The sequence below is a fragment of the Pan troglodytes genome, chromosome 3 (assembly GCF_028858775.2).
Source record: "Pan troglodytes isolate AG18354 chromosome 3, NHGRI_mPanTro3-v2.0_pri, whole genome shotgun sequence".
NCBI lineage: Eukaryota > Metazoa > Chordata > Mammalia > Primates > Hominidae > Pan > Pan troglodytes.
The window spans coordinates 63,274,404-63,288,612 of record NC_072401.2 but is presented as its reverse complement, the minus strand read 5'-3'; the positions used below and the strand labels follow the sequence as shown (position 1 = coordinate 63,288,612).

Below are 14,209 nucleotides of genomic sequence, written 5' to 3'. Positions count from 1 at the left end.
AATGAATATCCTCAAAAAGATCCTCACAGTGACTATAGTAAGGAGAAACATAGGGCAGCTTCTTTTTTCACACTTCAGTGCAGGATGATGCATCATGCCAAAATACAATCTATTAAAAGCAATTGAATTCTGGGGGAACGCAGAGAAGTAAAAGGTCCCAAGGACAAAAGATTATGGTTCCATTTTGCAGCAATACGATTTTAAAATTAAATCCAAAAATAGATATAGTGTAGGGTATTAAAGAACTGTTTACCAATTTGCTATAACTCATTGTTTATTAGCTTTTTATTGTACATAAGTGTGGTACACAAGCATCATAGTCCATTTTGTGCTGTTATAACAGACTACCTAAAACCAGGTAATTTATAAAGAACAGATTTATTTTCTCACAGTTCTGTGGAGTGGGAAGTCCAATATCAAGGTGCCAGCAGGTTCACTTGTCAGGTGAGGGCTGAATCTTCTGAAGGGGAGGAACACTGTGTTCTCATATGTTGGAAGACAGAACGGCAAAATAGCCTAGCACTGCATGAAGCCACTACCGTAAGCACCTTAATCCCATTCACAAGGGAGGAGCCCTCATGGTCTAATAACGCATAAAGACCCCACTGCTTAATAATACTATCATATTGGCAACACCTCCAAGAGGGGACACATCCGAAGCATAGCAAGTATAATTTAGTACACATAAATAAATTTGAGAGTTTTTCTTAGAAAAAAATATCTCTTGAGTAGACATTTTCAGATTAACTGTCAAGTAGAGGTCCATATTCTTCTACTGTCATGTCAACAAGGAATAGGGTTGACATATTTGATGAAAGACCAGGAGCCTGATAGCTATGCATGCCTGGAAAGAATATCACCACATGGAGGTTGGTCCCAGTTAAAAACATGAAGTTCTTCTCTAATGTAGTTAAATGATAAATCATCAACCACCTTCTCTTCCCAAGGAAGAATACATTTCTATAACTTGTCCTACTATCATAAAAATATTAATATATGGAATATAATTTTATTTTTTACTATTAATAGATTTTCTACTAACTTTTTGTTAATATAAAAACTCACGTTACCTATGATGATACGTTTATTCAATCAACATTTAATATGAGGGCGCATAATGTAGAAGGCTTTGTATAAGTCCCAAAGTTTGCTTATGATACAACAGAAGATAAAGAGTAATTAAATAGAATTGCAACTATGAAATAGTAAGTGTTACAGAAGCATAAAAAAGGATAGCTACTGATAAGTTACATTTATTGAGTGGCTGCTATATGTTAGAAACTATTATATGTATTTTATGGGTATTATTTCACATAATACTTACATTTTACAGATGAAACCAAGTATGATATGCTATATAATTTGCCTGAGGGTCTGTTAATTCTGTTTGAGAGTCTCAGTGATATTAGAAGTGATTTTGAATGCTAAAGGTGTTTGAATGTAAGGCAGAAAGTAAGATAAATCCAGGCAGAGGGAATAACAGCAGCAGAGTCATGGAGACTTAACTTCCATGGTGAGTTTATCGAACAGAATAGACACATGTTGAAGGGGCATAAGGTAATTGGCAGTAGTATGATCCAAAGATGAAAGGTTTTGCAAGTGAGAGCAAGAGATTTGAGATCTTGTTGGTAACGCAAGTAATCAAATTTTTAGCAGTGAAGTGGCATGAGGAGATCCAAGAGAATGGGTAATATTTCTTATAATTTTCTTCCATGCAGTTTTTTTTAATTATAAAATCGTTGCTCCTAAAAATAAAAGTATATAAAATACATTATCTTATTTGTATATATCAATTGTACATTCTACTATATATTTCACAAAAATGGAATAATTATTTATATATTTGCCATTTCTTTTTAACCTCTCCCAACCACTTAAATATATATTACAGACCCTTTAAATATGTAAAAACTTCAACATTCTTATTTATTCTTATATTTGAAAATTGCATCCTGGTATGCCTTACCATGAACTTTTCCATTCTTCACAGACATCTGGGTATTTTTGGATAATACACATATAAGAAAAATACTTACAAACAAAATTGGCGGGTTAAAATTGGAAAATGTTAAATGTAGGTAGATACTGTCAGTTTACACTCCAATAAATAGTTTGCATTTCTACAAACAATAATAGTTTTACCACATCCTTACAATATTATTATTAATCTTTTAAGCATCTACCAAATTGTTTTGTGATAAATGTGGTATCATTTTGCATTTTTCCAACATTTCTTCTCTTATTAACAGTGTCTTTTGCCATACAAAAGATTCATCTTTAATACCCTACCTTATTATTACAAGATATATTCTGTTATATTTTATTCTCACTCACTCATAATTTTAAATCTTATATTTATACTGAACATACGACTGAAACATTATGATTAATAAAAGATATGAATATTTTATGATATTTTCCATATGGATACCAAATTGTATTAAAGCAATTTATTGAAGAACTATATTTCTGCAGCTCTGAAACACAAGTTTTATGATATATCAAACATTCATATATGCACAATCTATATTCACATCTAATTTGTTTATCAGTCTGTTATTTCTGTACTAAATAACATTTCATTTCAGTCATTGTAGTTTCCAAGTACAATTTCATATCTAGCAGAGCAGGTAGAATTTTATTAGCTACTTTCCAAAATTTGTTCTACCACGTGAGGTATAGAAATGATTTGCCAAGTGTTTCTAGTATACTATTGAATTATTAATCAAAATTTTTAGCTGGAAAACACGATGTGTTACTTTCATTCAAGACTTGTTTTGTAATACTCAGTGTCAGCTTATAATTATTTTATATAGTTTGTTATTCCTTTTAGAAGTCTTATAGTTTTGTTGACATTGTGAACAACCATTATATTTTAATTGGTTATTACTAAAATTTAGGAAATATTTATCACTATTTAAGTGGACAAATTACTGAAACGTAAGTACTATTCCAGTTTATTCTGATTTTGTGGGATAAAAATAAGTTGCCTTGAAGTAATGCTATTCCGTGACTGCATTTCTAATATCTTTTCCTTGACTTATCTCATGAGTTGGACCGTTAGGACAGTACCAGATAATATATAAAAGCTTTGCTTCTACTTTGGTAATGCTTGTAGTATTTTATTCTAAAATATGTTTGGTGATATTTTCTAATATGTTACTAGTTAAGGAAGCTATTGTCATCATTATTGTTTTCTTTTTTAAGACAACAGCGTATTTCAAAATTTGTTAGAACTGAATAACCCCCTCTATGTCACATCTTTTTGTAGAAAATAAGTTGACCATATTTCCATTTTATTCTACAATTAGCTTATGGCATATATTATTATATAGGTCAATACTTTAAGTTATCATTTGTCAAAATTTTATAGTATTTTAGGGTTATCACCACATAGTTTAACATACTGTTATGAGAATAGAATATCATGATATACTTTTTAAAAAAACCTCTGGGACTCTTGTTCTTTACAAACTTGTTTATCTTATCTAACCTCTTATTTACTTCCTGTGCTGCAAACAACGACAATCATCAGACTTCACTTGGCAGGGTAAAAAAAGACAGTTTTTGATTGAAATACTGCCATTTATTAACGTGCCAACAAATATAATATTATAACAGCAAATAAAATCTCTTCTTGACCAGTCATTGGAATTAGAACTCAAGCATCAATTTTGAAATGTTTATTACTTGCCTTCTCTAATGGCCCATTTATATCTAAAATATTTTTAGAGCAAAATGAAGTAGAGCTATGTAGAAGACTTATCAGTCAGTGGAGGATGGGTGCAGCCTCTGAGGACGATGAGAAGATTACAATCCACAGAGTGTAATGAGAATGCAGTTGGTTATGTTCATACCAATTCTCATTACAATCTTTGTCACTTCAATGAATTCACGGTGTATCATTTTCTATCCTTGTTATATTCTTTGTCAGAAAAATGATACATCATTCATGCCATCTGCCTCTCTTCCTCACACCCCTCCCCTTATACTTTATTGTATTTTTCACAGATTGAATTAGAGGAATAAATTGTGTAGCTCATGCAAAGTCCGTGGAAGAGTCTTGATAAATATCAGAAAAAGTCCCAAATCATAAATCCACAGGCCATATAATGGAAGTGTAAAACAAAATAAGATAATTATAGATAAATATACTGCTCTGAAATTAAAATATATGCAAATGTGTTTCTTGTGTAAATGACATAAGCAAATTTCTATAAGATACTAGAGTAGATTGGAATGGAAATAATGTGAATATAATTAGTAAATCATCCAGTTTCTATCCTCATTCCACAACTCCCCCTTTTCCAATAGGGCACACATACAGTGGGCTGATGGAGTATGCTTATGTATGTATGTATTTGATTTGGTTTTGCTTTTTTGTTTACACTTACATTAAATGGTTTTTGTTGTTATCATGATTAAAGGCTATTTAAGGGCAGTTTGAAATTCACAGAAAAATTGAAAAAAAAGTTCAGAGAGTTCCCATATCCTCCCTACCCCCACACATGTATAGCATCTCCCATTATCATTATCCCCTATCAGAGTGGTATATTTTTTATAATTGATGAACCTACATGGACACATCATAATCACCCAAGTCCATGATTTGCATTAGGATTCACTTGATGTATATTCTGTGGGTTTGGACAAATGTATACAGGCATATAGGCATAATTACAGTAACATATATAGTACTCTTACTACCCTAAACATCTTATGTGATCTGCCTATTCATTCCTCTCCCCTAATCCTTGGCAACCAGAGATCTTTTCACTGTCTCCATAGTTTTGCCTTTTCCAGAATGTCATGTAGTTGGAATAATATATGATGTGGCCTTTCAAGATTGGCTTATTTTACTTAGTGGTATGCACCTACAATTCCTTCATGTAATGGCTTAAGAGCCACAAAAGTGCTGAATAATATCCCATTGTCTGGATTTAGCATAGTGTATTTATACACCTACTGAATAACATCTTGGTACTTCCAAGTTTTGGTCATTATGAATAAAGCTAGTACAAACATCTATGTGCAGGTATTTGTGTGGACATAATTTTTTCACTCTTTTGGGTAAAAACAAAGGAGCTTGATTGCTGTGTCATGTAGTAAGATTATGTTTAGTTTTGTAAAAAAACCACCAAACTCTCTGCCAAAGTGGCTATACCACTTTGTATTCCCAACAGCAATGAATGAAAGGTACCATTGTTCCACATTCTCACCAATATTTGGTGTTGTCAGTGTTCTGGATTTTGGTCATTCTAATAGGTGTATAGTGACATCTCATCATTTTAATTTGCATTTCCCTAATGATATATGATGTGGACATCTATGCCTTTTTGCCATCTGTACATCTTCTTTGGTGATGTATCTGGTAAGGTTTTTGGACCGTTTGTTGAGTTGTTCCTTTCTATTCTGAAGTTTTAATAGTTGTTTGTATATTTTGGGAAACAGTCCCTTATTAGATGTGTATTTTATAAATATTTTCTTTCAGTCTGTGAAGTTTGAATTTTAATGAAGTCCAGCTTAGCAATTCTTTGTCTCATGCATTGTGCCTTTGGTATTATATTTAAACAGTTATTGCCATTCCCAAGGTCTCTCTGTTTTTTGTTCTTCAATCAAAAGACTAAATCTGACAATTCTGAGGAGTTTTAGGGGAAAAAAAATCTTTACTTCTACTCTCTTCTGATCTCCAGATGGACCTGAGAATTAATTTGGCATAAAATAGACTAATAGATGAGAAGCACACAGATTTTTACATCTACATAGGTGCCTCCAATGGAAAATAAATACCCCAAAATCTGGCCGAACTGAAATGCTTTTATACTAAGTTGAACCAAGAAAGACAATTGTGGAAAACTAAAATATATTGGGAGCCTAAACGGTGATAAAAATGACTTTAAGAAGGTCTCTTTATGCAGAATTATCTTGTTTTTAACACTGTCCTTGATAAGAATGCTTTTTTTCTCCTTGTATGGGGAGGGAAGCACTGACATGGGAACTTCATCTCGTCTTTAAGAAGAAAAGGGGAATCAGAATGTTCTTCTTACACATTTTCTTTTTCCGATAGTTAATATGCCACAGCAACATACTTTTGGGGTGGCATGTTCTGAAAACTTTCAAACCTTACAGTTACCTCTAAAATCTTGATATGCTAAACACAACAGAGAAAACATATTTTCTCTGAATTTCCCAACAACAACAACAAAATTCAACGAAAATTTACAACATTGCTATATTCTGATTTTCTCCTAAAGTTTCCATTTGAAACCTATTTTTCCGAAAGTTTGCAAGAAGAATTTCATTTTACCTGTTACCTTGGCATAACTGTTTTTTTATCTACTCTCTTAGCAATTTAAATATATATATAGTTATTAAATATGACATCATAATGTACAATAGATCTCTTGAACTTATTTCTCTGTTAAACTGAAATTTTGTGTCCTTGACCAACATCTCCCCAATTCCTCACTCTTCCCAGGCTTCTGGTAACTACCATTCTACGCTGTTTTTATGTTTAACTTTTTCAGATTCTACATGTAAGTCAGATCATGCAGTATTTGTCTTTTTGTGTCTGACTTATTTTATTTAACATAATGTTCTCCAGATTCATCCATGTTGTCACAAATAACATAATTCTGTTCTATTTTAAGGCTGAATAGGATTATGTTGTTTATACATGCCACATTTTCTTGATCCATTTATTCGGTGATGAACACTTAGGTTGTTTCCATTGTTTGGCTACTGTGTATACTACTGCAATGAATGCGGGAGTACAGATATTTTATCACTATTATACAAATTTCATTTATATGGATACATACCCACCAGCTGAATCATATGGCAGTTTCCATTTTTAATTTGGGGAACCTCTATGCTGTTTTCCATACGGCTGTACTAATTTACATTCCCACCAATGATTTATAAAAGTTCTGTTTTCTCCATATCATCTCCAACATTTGTTACCTTTCATCTTTTTGATAAGGGGTTAATATCCAAAATATTTAAGGATCTCAAGCAAATTAATAGTAAGTAAAGAAATTACTCAATTGGAGAACAAAGGATATGAATATTTTTACAGAGAAGACATTTAAATTGTCAACGGGAACTTTTTTTAAAAAAGCTCAGCAGGGAGCGGTGGCTCATGCCTGTAATCCCAGCACTTTGGGCGGCCGAGGTGGGCGTATCACTTGAGGTCAGTAGTTCAAGAACAGCCTGGCCAACATGAAGGAACCCTGTCTCTACTAAAAATACAAAAAAATGAGCCAGGCGTGGTGGCTGGTACTTGTAGTCCCAGCTACTTGGGAGGCTAAGGCAGGAGAATTGCTTTAACCCAGGAGGTGGAGGTTGCAGTGAGTCGAGATCACGCCACTGCACTCCAGCCTGGGTGACAGAATGAGACTCCATCTCAAACAAAAACAAAAATAGAAAAACATAATAAGATATCACTCCACACCTGTTAGAGCAGCTATTATAAAAAAAAAAACCTGACATTAATAGTACTCCTTCCATTTTCATAAATGTTCTTGATGGCACTATCAATTAGACAATTATACAGTCATTTTATTTTTAGGCGCTTACGAGCCACCTCCCCCCATAAAAAAATCTACTACCCTATTCAAAACATTTTTTATATTCACACTCACAGTGCCTTCTTAGGCTAATTGTTACAATGTGGTTGATCCAGGTGTCTCAGGCTCATCTTACTGATAAGAGAGTAGAAATCCAGCACTTCAAGTTTCTCTGTGGTCAGTCCAGACACTGCAATTCTTAATAATAGTTTTCAATAATAGGACCCATTATGAAAAATTATCTCAATTATGATAATATTTATATTAATTTTATCTGTAGTTGAATATTCTTAAAAACTATACCTATTGCTTTTGCTATTTATAATTGTTTTTATATTTGTACCCACCCCGCCGCCCCTCCCTTCAACCTACAATTTGGGAAGCTTAGTAATAAACTAGAAACCAGATAATGTTTTGTTACTTTGAGATATAAGCATGTTACTCTAAGGTAAATGTGTGTTTGATCAAATAAGGTCAAATGTGTTCCTTCTTAAAGTTTTAGAATGAGTATTAAAATAATAAAGTGTAGGCCGGGCATGGTGGCTCACATAACCCCACGTAATCCCAGCACTTTGGGAGGCTGAGGCAGGTGAATCACAAGGTCAAGAGATCAAGACCATCCTGGCCAACACGGTGAAGCCCCGTCTCTACTAAAAATACAAAAATTAGCTGGGTGTGGTGGCATGCACCTGTAGTCCCAACTACTCAGGAGGCTGAGGCAGGAGAATAGCTTGAACCTGTGAGGTGGAGGTTGCAGTGAGTCAAGGTCACGCCACTACACTCCAGCCTGCTGACAGAGTGAGACTCTATCTCAAAAAAAAAAAAAAAAAAAAATTAACGTGTAAGTGAAGTCCTTTAGTAAAGTCTTTAGTAAAGTGACTTGTTCAATTTTGTTTAATCCAGTAGTTCTCAAAATTACTTTATTATGAAGAACTATGTTACGTTACACCTTTTAACAACCCACAGATCAGGACATTGAAGCATAGTTTAAAACATGCCATTAAATTGTATTTATTCTGATACATATGTTTAAAAAGAAATTGAAGATGCTATTAAAGGAAATAAAATTCATAAACTAAATTGTCCCTATGGTTCGCCTTTGTTTGATGCTTTTTATTAAAAAACAAACAATAAGGCAATAGGTACATTTATGTCACAGAGAACATTTTCAACTCGAAGTCTACACAATGTAAAAATTTTTTGCAGCAGTCTCAGATAGGAGTATGCATTAGAACTAGGTCAGTAACAAAATTTTTCCGAAGATTTGGGACAACCAAGGAAAAGTCCTGTTTGGAAATGAATTTTTGTGTTGTTTGAGGCAGAATGAAGAACTCTCATAGGCCCTAAAACCAAAACAAAATTATTAAAGAAAATGAATATGAACTGTATAGGTTGACCCTATAGTTCTATAAAAACAAATAAAATCCCATTGTTACCAAGGAGTTCATCCAGAATAGAAGTTGATGCTGCATAAATGTGGTTATCAAATTGAGGGCATACTTTTTTCTCAACAATCTAAAGTCGGTTTTTAAAGAAGCCACTAAATTTAAGGAAAATTAGTAGTTTTTACTGGACTTGTGTGCCATGAGATGATGTACAATTTCTTACCGTAAATATATTTTTAATACAAAGGTTTAAGGTATGTTTTATGTTCATTATAACATATTAATAAATCTAATTTTGTTTAGTGTCATCGTTTAGCAATATGGCAAACTAGATAACCAGCACAACTGTAGAACCTTTTAAAATAATATACACTGCTGATCTAGAACAACAGAAAAAATCTACAGAGAATAAAATGAGGAGGAAACAAAAAACACTCCAGATAAATAGAAAAGCACAAAAGCAAGCTTTCATCCGAAAGGTTTAAGCCACAATGTGAAGTAACTGAACATCTTCTGTGACAGTTACACAGGATTTGAGAGCAAGAGAGAACACAGGACCTTCTCACGGTCAGGAGCCTAATGAGAGACTTCTACATGAACTTGGGACACGAAAAGGAGAAAGTAAAGAGAGATACTGGTCTTATTCTTGGCTTTGGTAGACTGGGAAAATGTTTCTTTCAAATACCTTCAAAGAAGAGAATGTGAAATACATGTTTGATTAAAAAACGTAATTCTTTTTTATTTCAAATATTTTATTATTTCTATATCTCTCCACAATGTAAAAGTAAAAGTAAAGTAAAAATGAAAATGCTCTCCATTATATTTTATTAGTCTAGCATAATTTCATATAAGAGCATAAAAACAAAAAATTAGAGACCACTGTCATGCATGAACAGATACTTTTACAATTTTACAATTTCTTTTTTTTTATTATACTTTAAGTTTTAGGGTACATGTGCACAATGTGCAGGTTTGTTACATATGTATACATGTGCCATGTTGGTGTGCTGCACCCATTAACTCATCATTTACATTAAGTGTATCTCCTAATGCTATGCCTCCCCCCTCCCCCCACCCCACAACAGGCCCCGGTGTGTGATGTTCCCCTTCCTGTGTCCATGTGTTCTCATTGTTCAATTCCCACTTATGAGTGAAAACATGCAGTGTTTGGTTTTTTGTCCTTGCGGTAGTTTGCTGAGAATGATGGTTTCCAGCTTCATCCATGTCCCTACAAAGGACATGAACTCATCATTTTTTATGGCTGCATAGTATTCCCTGGTGTATATGTGCCATATTTTCTTAATCCAGTCTATCACTGTTGGACATTTGGGTTGGTTCCAAGTCTTTGCTATTGTGAATAGTGCGACAATAAACATATGTGTGCATGTGTCTTTACAGCAGCATGATTTATAATCCTTTGGGTATATACCCAGTAATGGGATGGCTGGGTCAAATGGTATTTCTAGTTCTAGATCCCTGACGAATCACCACACTGACTTCCACAATGGTTGAACTAGTTTACAGTCCCATTAACAGTGTAAAAGTGTTCCTATTTCTCCACATCCTCTCCAGCACCTGTTGTTTCCTGACTTTTCAATATAAAAAGCAGTTATAATAAGAATTGAAAAATAGGAATAAATAAAAATGAAATTCACTTATTAATGTGTGGATGTTTCTAAAGTGGTAGAAGGGAATTTCTAGGCATAAATACAATAAAAATGAAAGGCTTAAAATGCATGCAAATCTGGAGGATGAAGTACAATGAATAAAAAAAGAAGTAAAAGAAAATAAATAATAAATTTTCAATCATAAATCAATCTAATTATAGAATCAAAAATATAGAATAAACATAAAATTAAAATATTAAAAAATTAACAGTGAGTTCTCTGAGGAAACTAACAAAACAGTCGAAGCTCTAGGAAAATTTTAAAAATGAGGAAAACACAGATGAATTAAGATGGAAATAAGAAAACTAACTCTATATGTTGAGGGAAATAAACAAAAAATAAGGAAATTTGCTAATAAATTTAAGTTATTTAAAAATTTAAAAGAATTACATAATATCTAGAAATAGATAATTTCTCAAATGGATATAAGAAACTGAAAACTTCAATAGTCATAAAATCATTAAACTAATTGAATCGGTTTTCAAAATCTTTCTGCAGAGAAAACAGTAGGCCAAAATGTATCTATAGAAAAAAACTTATCAAATACTTAAAAAAACAAACAATTTTAAACGTTTATGTGGTGATTTTCCGAAGAAAAGTAAAAATGAAAATGGTCTCCATTATGTTTTATTAGTCTAGCATAATTTCATATAAGAGCATAAAAACAAAAAATTAGAGACCACTGTCATGCGTGAACAGATACTTTTAAAATTGTATAAAATTATTAGCAAACTTAATCCAACAATGTTTTAAAATTATTATGACCATATAGCATTTATTTCAGGAATACCTGAATGGTTTAGTATGATAAAATTTATTAATGTAAGTCACATATTTTTAAAGGTATGTTACTATCTCTATCTATGCAGGAAAGGCATTTGATAAGTTTCAATATTCAAGGGAAAAAAAAAACCACTTGTTAAATTTACAGAGGATAACTCTGTCCTAATAAATTATATCTATAAAAACTTTCACATGGTGGAGCATGGTGGCTCATGCCTGTAATCCCAGTGCTTCGGGAAGCCAAGTTTGGAGGAATACTTGAGGTCAGAAGTTCAAGGCCAGCCTGGACAACGTGGCAAGACACTATCTCTATTTCACAAAAATTAAAAATTAGTTTTGTGTGGTGACACACCTCTGTAGTCCTAGCTTACTCAGGAGGCTAAGGTGAGAGGATTGCTTAAGCTCAGGAGTTCAATGTTACAGTGACCTATGATTGTGCCCTGCACTCCCTCCTGGATGACATAGCAAGATCCTGTCTCAAAACAAAACAAAACAGAATTATAGCAGATAAAATACTAAGAATTTCCCTTTTGGATAAAGCACAAGTGGAAGCATTATTACATAGTGGACTTACAAGTCAGATGTCTGAATTTGAATCTTAATTCTTTCATTTACTAATGAAGTAAACTTGAGAACACTTGGTAAAGTGTCTATGTTTCATTTTCCTCATCTATTAAATAACAGCATAACAGTAATGCCCAACTCAAGGAATTTATGACATTAAAATTAGCTAAAACTGTAAGGTTTAGAACACTTCTTGGTTTATAGAAAGCATGATAAAAATGTGTGTTATATGAATAGAAAAATTCCCCATTCATCACTCTTTCAATATTGTACTGAAGGACCAGTACAGTCTTGCATAAGACAAAAATAGTACACACTCACATACTCACACATACACAAATTCACCTATATTAATTTCAAGAAGCAAGATTCTCATTATTTGCAGATAGTATGCTTATCTGCATAGAAAAATCATTTTCAATAGTAAAATAGAATATAAAGTATCAAGGGATACATCTAAAATAATGATGTGCAAGCATTTTATGGGGCAACTCATAAAACTTTACTGACTGACTATAAAGAACACATAGTGACACTAGGGTCTTAAACAGAAAGTCTCAATATCATGAAGATAAAAGTTGCCCCAAAAGCAATTTATGCAGTCAATGTATTCCCAGTAAAAATTTCAATATGTTTGTTGTCTGCTGTGGAAGTCAATTAATAAATTGATCACAAGACATAGATATAAGAGCAGTAATCATAAGACACATATCTTAGAACAGAAGGACAAAGTTGGAATACATTTTTGCTACAACATATCTACCCTTCAAATTTAGCTATGGTAATTAAAACAATATGGTAGTGTAAAAAGTTAGACACACCAACTAACAAAAGGAAATAGAAAGACCAGAAACATACCTTCTGATGTAGAAATGATTGACAATAAACCTGACATTACAAATCAGTAGGAAAGGAAACCATTTGATAATGATACTGGGCCAATTGGTTATTTGTGTTGAAAACGTTTAAAAGGATACCCACCACACATCATACCAGTAAAGAGAGTCTAAGTGGATTCAAAACTTAATGCAGGAAATACCTTAAATATTTATAAAAGATAATATATGATATTTTTATGACATTGGGTTTATATTGACAATAAAGTAACAATTGATAAATTTGAATATTTTAGATTTAAGAATATCTATTTATCAAAAGCAGTGCTTATTAATCTTTTTCTGATTATCACTGTCCTAAGAATAAAATTTACTACCATTTATCAAGATAAATTAAACAACAAAGAGTAAGATTTTACTATGCAGGATTGAATTTTGGATGTTCAGAAACCACTGTATTATCTAAGTTTTTTTTTTATCTCTAAAGAAGAAAAACATTGAGAAGGAGAGAAACCTCCCTAACTCCCTACAAAGCCAGTATCATCCTGAGACCGAAGCCAAGAAAAGACACACACACACACACACACACACACACACACACACACACAATAGGCCAATATTCCTGATGAACATAGATTCCAAAAATCCTCAATAAAATACTAGCAAACCGAATCCTACAACACCTCAAAAAGATAATACACCACAATCAAGTGTGTTTTATTCAAGGAATATAAGCATGGTTCAATATATGCAAATCAGCATCTGTGATTCACCACATAAACAGAATTAAATACAAAATTATATGATAATCTCAATGAATTCAGAGAAAGGACTCAATAAAATCCAGTCTCCCTTCATGAAGAGAATCCTCAAACTAAGCATAGAAGGGACACACCTCAAAATAATAAAGGCAATGATAAACTCACAACCTACATCCTATTGTACAGGGAAAAGTTGAAAGCATTCCCCTGAAGAACTGGAACATGACAAGTATGTCAATTTTCACTACTCCTATTCAACATAGTACTGAAAGTCCTAGATAGATCAGATAAGAGAAAGAAATAAAACACACCAGAATTGGAAAAGAGGATGCAAATTATCTCTGTTTGCTGATGATATAATCTTAGCAAACACGGAGAAATTGAAGATCCCCTCCAAAAGACTCCTAGACTTGATAAATAGCTTCAACAAAGCTTCAGAATACAAAAATCAACATACAAAATCAGTAGCATTTCTATATACCAATAAAGTTCAAGCTGAGAACCAAATCAAGAACTCAATCCTATTTACAATAGCCACAAAAAATAAAATACCTACGAACCAATTTAATTAAGGAGGTAAAAGATATCTACAAGGAGAACTACAAAACGCTGATGAAAGAAATCATAGATGGCACACACAAATAG

The 14,209-nt window shown here is 32.7% G+C and overlaps 1 long non-coding RNA gene across 1 annotated transcript in view; it reads right to left on the bottom strand.

Moving 5' to 3' along the window:
* Positions 1-307: 307 nt before the first annotated feature.
* The window catches only part of LOC129143736 (uncharacterized), a 72,850-nt gene continuing 58,948 nt past the window's right edge, over positions 308-14,209 (bottom strand). Inside the window, exon 3 of the long non-coding RNA XR_008547532.1 lies at positions 308-1,745. This is a non-coding gene — a long non-coding RNA (uncharacterized LOC129143736). The remainder of the gene's footprint in view (positions 1,746-14,209) is intronic.